The sequence below is a fragment of the Frankliniella occidentalis genome, unplaced genomic scaffold, assembly GCF_000697945.3.
Source record: "Frankliniella occidentalis isolate FOCC.00 unplaced genomic scaffold, Focc_3.1 Scaffold195, whole genome shotgun sequence".
NCBI lineage: Eukaryota > Metazoa > Arthropoda > Insecta > Thysanoptera > Thripidae > Frankliniella > Frankliniella occidentalis.
In genome coordinates this window covers 324,037-335,232 of record NW_026267321.1, presented here as the reverse complement: position 1 = coordinate 335,232, position 11,196 = coordinate 324,037, and positions in this window count along the sequence as shown.

Sequence of the window (11,196 nt, the reverse complement as noted above, 5' to 3'; positions counted from 1 at the left end):
ACACGATTGCAGTTTGAACTCACTTGCATAGAGAGGACTATGCGTAAATATGTTGAGAAGAGTTACACGAGCTCTCACACAACATAAAATGGCGACGAGGATGAGATAATATTTAACGTGAGTTCTAAGAGAATTTTTGAGGTATGAGGAACTGTAGCTAAGTACGGGTTATGAAAAGGAAATCCAGTGGAGTTAAATATTGCTGAAGGTCTGTGCTACTGGTGTTTGAAAATTATTATCTGCTTTGGTTTACTTCACCTTTAAATGGACTTGGAAGCCTATGGTAGTCCTTTTATAACCAGTAGCCGAGAGGAACGTTGTCTATTATTTGTAGCAATATTTTTCATAACCCTTGCTGTTATTCAAATAGCGTTCTTGATAGTGATGTACGTGTGTGTTGATGCAACCATCGATTCAAGTAGCTACTCTACTTGTAGGGCAGTAGGATTTATTATTGCCTAAATTAACTACAGTCCAGTGAGCAATGAGCGGTTGTAGCTGTTGCCTTATAGTGATAATAGTACTTCTAGTTATAGCTTTAGTTCAAATTTCCTCCTTGAGCGTTAGGTACTTTTGCAATAATAATTCAGGAATTAATTCTGCAAATTCAACAAATATTTACCCTTTCTGCACCTTTGTTAAACTTTTAGCTTAAAATGACTGAAGAAAGCTCATATTTACAACTATTCCCTGAAATAGCTGGCAGTGATTTCAATCAGCAGATTCAAGCTCAACCTACAGTAGCTCAAACAGAAACCATGCAGGAGAATAGCTCCCCTGCTGCTAAACCGAGCACAGATTGTGCCTCGACATCTACTGCTGGTCCTTCTTGCGCTTCAGTTCCATGTAACGGAACTCTAGCAACTCAGCCTACAGCAGCAAATATGTTTGCTTATCCAGCAACTCTGGGTTCACTGTTCAACTCTGTTGAGAAATTCTTTGGAGAGGGTTCAGATGAACTATCTGCTCGAGAATACATCGAGAATCTAGAACACCTCAAGGTTCTAGGTAATTGGAGCGAAGCTCAAGCTATACAAATAGCCATTACTCGGCTGAGAGGGAATGCTAGGGAATACATTAAATCTTTGGGAGAATCTCAGGAAATAAATACCTGGGAAGGGTTCAAGGAAGCTTTTCTATCCCGTTTCCAGATAGATGAGCCACATGTTGCGCTGATGCAAAAATTCTATAGTACAGTTCAAAAACCTAATGAAAGTGTTAGGGAGTTTGGTCAACGCCTGGCATCCTTGTGCCAAAAGGCACTTCATGCAGGAGGAACTCCTACTGACATGAAGAATCAGAAGTTTTACAGGAACTTGCTCCTTACTCGTTTCCTGTACGGTTTAAAGCCTAATATCCGCAAAACCGTCATTGTGACTAAACCTGTGGATTACAAAGCAGCATTGACCCTCGCGATGTCTCTAGAAGACATCGATAGGTCGGACAAGGCAGTGTCCTTTGGTGTGCACTCTGTTGGATCCCAACGGCCTTACGTTCAGTATCCTAAATTCCCACGCTCACCTGAGCAATCACAGCGCAATGCTTATAGGGATAATAACGATAATAATAATAATTATCGAAGGCAAAATTGGGGAAATTCTGGATCTAACTGGGGAAACTCGAGATCCGATTGGGATAATTCCAGGCGGTATCAGGATAATTCCAGGAGATACCGGGACAATTCAAGGTCCGACGGACGGAATAATCAGGATAACAGAAATCCGGATAATTACCGCCGTAACCAAAATGACAGGAACCCTTCAAATCAGCAAGGGAATAGACAAGAGCCTAAAACTGGCCAAAATAATGGTTCCCAGCAAAATAGGGGACGTGAACCAATAAGGTGTTGGGAATGCAACACTTTGGGCCACGTGAGAAGTGAGTGCTATCGGTTCAAACGATCTAACCAGAGATCCGAAAATGATGGGAACCCAAAAGCGAGAGCAGACCAGAGGAAGTAAGCCATACAACACTCTCGGTCTGCGGTTCAAATAAAAATGTATGGCCAGCTCTAGAAAATATTGGTCCGGTTTTCGTCTTGCAAGTCTGCCCAGGATACTTTGTGAATGCTGAAGTGAATAGCATTGCAGTTGAAATGTTGCTCGACTCAGGTTGTGCCGTCTCAGTGATAACAGATAAGCTAGCTGAAATAGGGTGTTGTGTTAGAAGAAACGCCCCTAGAGAATTAAAATTGCATTCTGCGACCGGGCATGTTTTTCCCACGATGGGAATTACAGTTGTAGATATTGCATTGGTAGGCAAGACGGGAACAGTTAGATTTAGCCATGAATGTGTGATTTGTCCATCTGATATGATGAAAGGTTTTGAAGCAATCCTGGGAATGGATATTTTGTTTAATCAAGGAGCTGTAATTGAATTGAGAAAAGAAATAATGACAATAAATAATGTAGCTATTGACTTGCATCAAAGGAAAGGACAGGAAAATTTTGAGATTTTCAACATTTCCGCAAGTGAGACTGATCAAGATGGTGCACCAGATTTTCAAACCGAATTGGACTCTGATTCTTATGAGTCTGTACAGGGGACGCCCTTACGTCCGGGAATCAATTCAAACGGGAGTCAATTTAGTTTGGATGAAATTGATCAGGGGATTAAAGATTTTGAATTTGATATGTGTTTCCCAGCTCCAGTAGAAATATGTTCGCCAACTCCAGGATCGGGAGCAATTGAAAATGATATTAATACAAGTTTGCCGGCACTGTTCAATAATGATGAATTTAATATTTGGTTTCCGCTGAAACATTCTGATAGTGTAGAGTTGAAATGGCCAACTCCAGTAACAAGAGAGAATACTGATAATTTGAAATCTGAGACGCTTGTTGAAGAAAGTGAGGTTATGTGTGTTGAAGACAATGAAGAGATGCTTCACACGATTTTAAAAGATACAAGAAATGATTTGATACAGGAAATAGAAGAGACTAAAGAGCTAGACAATAAAGGAAAAGAGATTATGTACAGTATTATGGTTTATAATAATACGGACGATGACTTAAACCTGCCACTACCGCCATCTTACGCTGAACTGGAGGAAACGGAACCAGAGATTAAGCCTCTGGAGGAGTATTTTCACCTAGAACATTTGAGTTCTGAGGAAAAGGCACTAGTAATTGAGCTAGTGAAGCAATTTCCTTCCATTTTTCAGTGTAATGGTGTTAAAGTGGGCAAGGTTAAGGATGTGATATATGAGGTTGTGTTAAAACCTGGAGTGGAACCAATAAGAGCTGCGCCATTCAAAATACCTAAAAATCTTGAACCGTTATTTCACAAGGAACTCTCGTCTATGATGAAATCTGGAATATTGGAGGAGGCAGATGATGACCCAACTGCTTTCTTTTCCCCTATATTTTGCGTAGTGAAGAAAACTACGGGAGAGCCTAAAATAAGGCCTTTGATCGACCTTCGTGGTCTTAATAATGTTGTACAAACGATGTTCTTCCCAATCCCAGACCTAAATGTTATTATACGACAAATAGGTCCAAAATGTAAATACTTAACTGTGATTGATGTTTCACATGCCTTCTTTTCCATAGAAGTCGCCCAAACTTCGAGGAAATATTTCTCATTTTCATGTAGCTTTGGTAACTTGCGATTTGCTCGTTTACCTCAGGGGTATAAAAACTCCCCATTTAAGTGGGCACAAACAATTGCTAAAATTCTATCAGGCATCCCTGATTTGATTTGCTTCTATGATGATTGTTTGGCATACGGTGGGAATAACCTTGCAGAACACCTGGAGCAACTTGCCACAATCTTTTCCAGATTTAAGGAAGCAAATGTGACAGTAAACCCAGAGAAGTTAAAATTCTTGCAAACTGAAGTACCATTTTTAGGTTATGACATCTCTCTGAATGGAATAAAACCATCTAAATCAAAGGTTGAATGCATTAAGAAAATCGCTGTACCTAAAAAGGTAAAAGACATTCGCTCCATGGTCGGAGTTGTGGGATATTTCAAAATGTTTATTCCAAGATACTCCGAAGTCATAGAACCTTTGACCAGACTAACTAAGAAGTCTGTTAAATTCCATTGGGGCCCAGAGCAAGAGACAGCGTGGAATACTCTTGTTGATGCACTGGCAAGTGAACCAATAATGATTCACCCTGATTTCAATTCCACATTTGTTCTGGCGGTTGATGCCAGCGACGTCTGTCTTGGCGGAACGATTGGTCAATTTAGGGAAAATGTATTCCATCCAATCAGCTATATGAGCAGGCGATTGTCTGACAGTCAGACCCGCTTTAATACAACTGAAAAGGAATTGCTTGCTCTTGTGACTTGCGTCAAGGAATGGAATTATTACCTGTATTTAAAGCATTTTATAATTTTTTCTGATCACCGCCCTCTCGCGGCCATTTTGAGAACTACAGAACATGCTTCACCAAGAGTCCATAGATACAGCCTGTATCTCGCCAACTTTTCTTTTGATCTGATATATATAGAGGGTAAAAATAACAAATTAAGCGATTGGCTCTCAAGGCTCCCTGTTGTAGATATAAATGAAGAATCAGCAAGTATAGATGGAGGATTAAAGAATGAAGCTGATAAGGACTCAATAAATGTACATATGCAAAGCATAGGAGCGGTAATTGGCGAAGACCATAACCTCTTTCCTATTATTAGTAAAGATAAGATAATGGCAGAGCAAGCCGCTGATAAGGAGCTCGAGTCATTGATTTCTAACCTCAAAAACTCACCAAGTTTCTCTGATGAGTTTGCGCTAGATGGTTCTGGCGTTTTGTACAAATTAAGGGACCATAAACATAGAGAAGATAGGGTTTATGCTCCCGTAGGTATGAGAAAGGCATTACTCGAGACTTATCACTCGTCAGTATATTCTTGTCATCCAGGTTACCACAGAATGTTAGGAACCTTGAGCAAGGATTACTTCTGGCCTAGTATGTACAAAGATGTTAGAGAATTTGTTAAAAATTGTCTCTCGTGCCAACAGAGGAAACCAGGCGCACCAAGACCACCAGCGCCACTGCAAAGGTACTCTGAATTTCATGAACCCATGGCACAAGTTCAGATGGATTGTGCTGGACCACTCCATCTGAGCTACAGAGCGAACAAATTCATATGTGTGTTTCTTGATTTATTCACACATTTCCCGGTAGCCTACGCAATACCGGATTTGCAAGCATCCACCTTGGCTAGATGCCTACTTGATTTTGTATGTGCATATGGTTGCCCAAAACGATTGATTTGTGATAATTTCACATCACATCGTTCTAAACTGTTCAAAGATTTGAATCAGGTAATGGGAATTCCCTTGGTATTTTGTGCTAGCTACTCTCCAATCTCCAACGGAGCAGTGGAGAAATTCATGAGATATTTAGGTGATTCTATATCTCACTATATTGACCAGCACAATGCCGAACATTGGGAAGATTTTCTGCAACCAGCCCTAATGGCATATAGATCTTCTGTCTGCAAAAGCATTCATGAGACTCCATTTTTCTGTTTGTTTGGTCGTGACTTCCCTACTCCTAATAATAATTTCCTTCGCTCAGATCTAGAGCCCATGCCCGCTAGAAAAGATTATAAAGTGCATTTGAGAAATACACTCAAAACGGCATATAGGGAAATAATTAAGCACACCACCGCAGAAAAGGAGAAAGCCATTGAATATTATAACAGAAGAAGCGCCCCCGTATCTCTTACGGTTGGAGACTTAGTTATGATTAGGAACAAGGCTAATCCTAAGCAAACCTGTTCTAAATTCTTAAAGAGGTTTAGCGGTCCGGCAAGGATCGAGAAGAGGGCAACTGAGGTTTCCTTTTTCGTCAAACCTCTTTTCGGAAAGCAAAACAAGTTACAGTTGGTGCATTATAACCGACTGAAACCGTGTCATATGGACGTTTCTTTGCTTGAAGGGGAATATGCCGATGAATCGGATGACGACATAGAACTATCAGTTCCCGCTGAGCAGAGAGTGGCCCAAACTGAGGAAGTGGTTGAGGACGAAATAGTGTCCCTTCCCTATACAACTGAAGCTGAGTCAAATGGGGTACCTCTCACTGCCACAGAAAACAGCGAGGATCTAGAGGCGGCGGATAATGCAGTTGATTCCCCCGCAGAACAACATGACCTAGAAAATGAATCCCCTGCAGCTGAAAACAATGATATCGGAGATGCTCCTATAGAACAACCAATACCAGACAATGAGAACATTGATTCTCCTGTAAATAACGATGATAATATAGGAAATGTAGTATCTCCCCCTGCACCTGCGCAGCCTGTATTTGAGGAACCATATAGCCTACGCAGACAACCTCATCTAGATTATTCTGTGTTCTATTGACAGCTTTTTTCCTTACAGGGGAAGCTGCGGGTACTGATATCGAGCATTCCCGGCACAACATAGTAGATGCGCCTCCAAACTGTGTGCTTGCCTTTGCGATTAATGCCGATAAATCACTTACTGATCCCGCGTCTATCCAGCTAGACGAAAAATATACTATATTACCTAGGATTAGGCATCATGGTATTCATTTTTATTCTGAGCTCGTAACACGAGTCACCACCGAAACCCGCGTACTTTATGCTCTTAAAATCAAGTCTCACATTAAAGACGCTGTCCATTATCACAACTTGAGAATGGTATTACTCTTGCTGAAAAGAGAAATGCTTAAAAATGGCGAAACACAAGTTGGCGATCCCACCTTTGGGATGGTATTCTGACTTGGTATGCGTACGGTGTGTCGCGCAAATTGTGAAGAGCACATTCAGTGACACTAGTATACGAGTTATCATGATGCACGGCCGTTAGGTCGTCAGAGTTTTACAGTACTATACTAAGGAGTTAGAAGAGAGAGAGAGAGAGGAATTTAATTAATTTATTCGGAATTTTTGTTCTAGATAATTTTGGTGGTCTAGATCTCCCAATATGGGAAGAATTCACCGCCCACGCAGCTAGGGGACGAGACGCAACAAAGCGAGTGGAGGACATGATAGGTGACATCATGTATACCTTAGTTGCCTATTTTCAATTGCCTGTCCAACAATTGATTACAATTGATCTTTCATCAACTGTCGCTCAGTTCAAAACACGGAAGCGTTTGAGGGAAATATTCTATCAAGCAATTGAAACCCAAACCAAAAACGGTAACCTGTCACCTGACGGCGTTCCCCTGCCCATAACGCCGGTCAGCTTTGTTTATAACCTTCTATGTGCAACCACAAACCTAAAATATAAAATAGATGCAAAACCTGCCTGCCCAGTGCACTCTACTTATGGCTGCATTCCGCTTTGCCATAAATTCAAATTAAGAGAAATTCTTTTGGCTGCACTTTCTAAAACCTATGTAGACTCTCTAACAACTGATGAGTTTTTAACCAACTGCTTAAGCCCAAGTCATGGACCCCCTTTAAGAACACCTGGGCTACAGCCAGCGTCTGACTGGCAGGTATGGCTTAAAAATAGTGATCTTATTTCACGGCAGGTAATTTTTGAATTTAAAGATTTTAAAATCTCCCCTTCCGATACATTCCCAGACATTGAGACTGAACCAATTGAACTTCCAGATATCGCTGTCTTTGATTTACTAATGAGAGACCTGACACCCCCGCCAGCCAATCCACCCCTTCCTCCTAAGAGGAAATTATCAACTACCAGTGTAGAAATACAAACGGACCCTCTGCCTGTTAAGTCTCGACAGCAGCAGTGTACCAGGGCTATTATGATGGCTCCGCCACCAGCACATCAGCAAAATGCACCAAAAGAAGTCAGCAATCACGCAGACTTACCGGTCGCCCTGCGTACCAAACGTAGAGGACAAACATGGCAGCCACCTGCACCATAAAGCTCCATTTAACTTTATTAATCTCTTGTTGCAGTAATTTCAATATTCCTGTTGCCTCCTCCCTGCGCGACAGCGTGTCAGGACGTCTACCTTGCGGTAGATATTCCACTTCACGTTCTCAAAGTATCTCTAAATCAGACAGGCTTTGGACTTTTAATGTCTCAAGAAATCGTCAATGAAAATATCAAATATGATCCTGCTTGGAATTATTTGCTTACTATAATATCTGATATGCGCACGAGATGCGCCCGGCTGGAGCAAATTTTACAAAATTCTTTAGATTTGCTTGCATATGAAAAATACCAACCTAACCTCACTTTAACTGATATTGATGAGACCGTATACCTTTCACCGCTAAACAGGTTTCACATTAAATTTAACTCAACAAAATCTGTTCTGTATCACGACATTAGTCCATTGCTAAATACCCTAACCTCTAAATTTATGGGTGCATCAGGCAAACTCACCCAAGTTTTGGATTATTTTAGCCGTGCAATGGAACTTAAAATACTTTCACAGACAAACGAAGTAATGACTCTTGTACGAGGCAAATTATCATTATTTGAGCACATAATGGACACCGTACAATTATTATTTCCTAAATTAGGCAACGAAGAAATTTTCAAAGACAATCCCTCTAATATCCGAATAGTTCTTAATGCTCTCCTACCTGATGTAGCTCTCTCTCCTTCCGTTAAACTTATAGGTTATCGCACTCTTGTTTTGTCTACACAAACCACTAGGTTTTATGCAAATGTAACTTTGCACTCTGATCGCACCTGCGCACCTAAAATAAATACAATGGTAGAATTAGGAAATGTTATCACGATTGATGATAATCATTTCAAAATTTGTGTGTTTGTAGTTTTAATTGTAATTTTAATACTTCTGATAATTATATTAGTACAGGTGTGTAGATATTCTGCAGCACCCGTCGTTTGGAGTGATAAACCTACCTATATTAAAATGGACGATCTAAAAGACTCGCCAATGAAAGATATTGAATTCACGTTTAGAGATTAATGTTTCGTTGTTTCAGTTCTTATGATCTGGATGGCGGTCCCATCGGATCAGGCGAGTCCATTACTGGTAAACCCCAACGACGATGCAGATAATAACTCTATATCCTTTCAATCAGGAATCTTGTTTGTCAGAGAAAGAAATTTGTTGCTAAATAGCGACAAATGGCTAGTGACGCTCAATATTAGTCTGTCACCACTTGAACAGCGTCTCTCGACGCTTAAAACTCTGACTAGCCAACTCAAAGACGATACTGGGTATAACTGGAATAGTAAAAACTCAACTCAGGAACTGTTTGATTATAATCAACATGATTTGATTGCAGAGGACTATAACGTCCTAAGCTCAACCTTGCGAGGAATAGAAAAAGATATCAAAGCAATTAAAGGAACCTTGGCTCGTCCTTCAGGACGGCGACAAAAGCGAGGTTTAATTAATGCATTTGGCTCTGGATTAAAATTCTTGTTTGGAACTCTTGACCAAAATGATTACGACCATGTCCAGCGACAGGTCGGGGAAGCTCACGCTTCCATCGAAAAGGTAGTACATTTTGCAAACAGCCAGCTTTCAGTTATGAAAAATATGAGCAATAGTCTCCAGCATAATACTAAAATAATTTCTGAACTTGTGAAAAGTCATGCTAATTTATCCCGCCAAATGAAGTCTCTGTCTACTCATCTTAACGAGCTTTGGAATGACACTATTTTAATGAATGAAAATATTGCACACTTTCAAGTACGTAACTTGCTCATGCACCATGCACGCGCTTTGAAAGAAGACACTATGTCTTTTCGTGAAGCACTGGATGTGACCGCACGCTCTCAGCTTTCACCCTTCTTTTTACCTCCACGGCAATTATCCTCAGTTCTGAACGGCATTCGATCTCAGCTACCTGCTGGCCGTGCGCTGCTCGTAAATTTGGCAGACGACGAACTAAATCTATACTATCAGTTTGCACAAGTGCATGCCGCCGTCTCCGACGACAAAGTTGTCTTATTCGTTGAAATACCTATCCGGGCGACGCAAACCTTCTTCACGCTTTACCGAGCAATGCCTTTCCCCGTGAAAGTGCCTGAATCTGGCTACTACAGTCAGTATGCTAATCTACCGCCTTACCTTGTGCTTTCCGATGACCGACAGTACTACGCACTAATGGACTCTGACGATTTATTGCAGTGTACTGATATGGCAAAATTCTTCTATTGTCCCTCCCGCTGGCCTGTCTACCACCACTCTTTGCCGTCTTGTTTGCTTGCTCTCTATAATGGTGAAAAGGAGAAAATCTCAGCACTATGCTCAGTTCAAGCTTTAAAATCTTACAAACCCTTCCTGTACAGGCCACAATACAGTAATATGTGGGTCTACTCACTTCCGGCCCCGGTCACCCTCTCTGTGTTGTGTCCGGGCCAGAAGCCTGTCCCCAAGCTACTTAAAGATGCAGGCCATTACACGCTTGCTCCTGGATGCCGCGGTACTTCCGAGGCATTTGAAATCTACCCACACTCTGATTTGGGTACTTCATACGAGTCATTTAATTTAGAATCAGTCCATGCCCCGGATGTCAAAATAAGCCTATCTAGTATACAGGAGGAGGCACTGATACATTTGTCCCGGCATCCGGAGGACTTTACGGATATAACTTCGAATTTGCAAACTAAGGATGATCTTTCTGCAATAAATCTGCATATGCTTGAAATGCAGTATCTTGACCTGACGGGCAATCCTTTCCATCTCTTTTCACCTACTACTTCTTGGTCCACATCCACAATTGTCATTCTATCGCTTACTCTTCTATTCTTTGTTTTGCTCATTCTATTCTGTGTGGGACGCCGCTGCATGCGCGTCCGCACCCACCTCCCCTTTTTCCGGCGACCGAGCCCTCGCCCTCGCCTCCCCACCCCCACTGGGTCCCCCAGCGCGCCTCGAATTGTCCGCACCTTTACCCGGGCGACTGATAGCAATCGGTGCGCGACAAATGACGGCTATGAGGAGCCTATTACTATTCCAATGCACCACATGTCGACATCGGCACTGCGGCGTGATCTGGGCACGGAGCCTGAAATTCTCTATTTAAATGCGCCCCCCAATGATCGCGGGCGGTCAAACGGTCTGGCCCCTATACCTGAGACAGAAGAGGCTATATACTGCGCAATGATGCACGAATAATGTCAATGTCACTCTCCGTGACGGTGCAGCATGTGACACTTTTCCGGCAACGACTTTCCATCTGTTCTTTAACTTTTACGATCAAAATACCAATGCTGGGCAAGCTCTTTTGTGGTTGGTCCACCCACACCCCCACCTTTCCAAAATTCTCCTACTTCCTAATTTTTCCCCGTCTTCTTCACCCTTC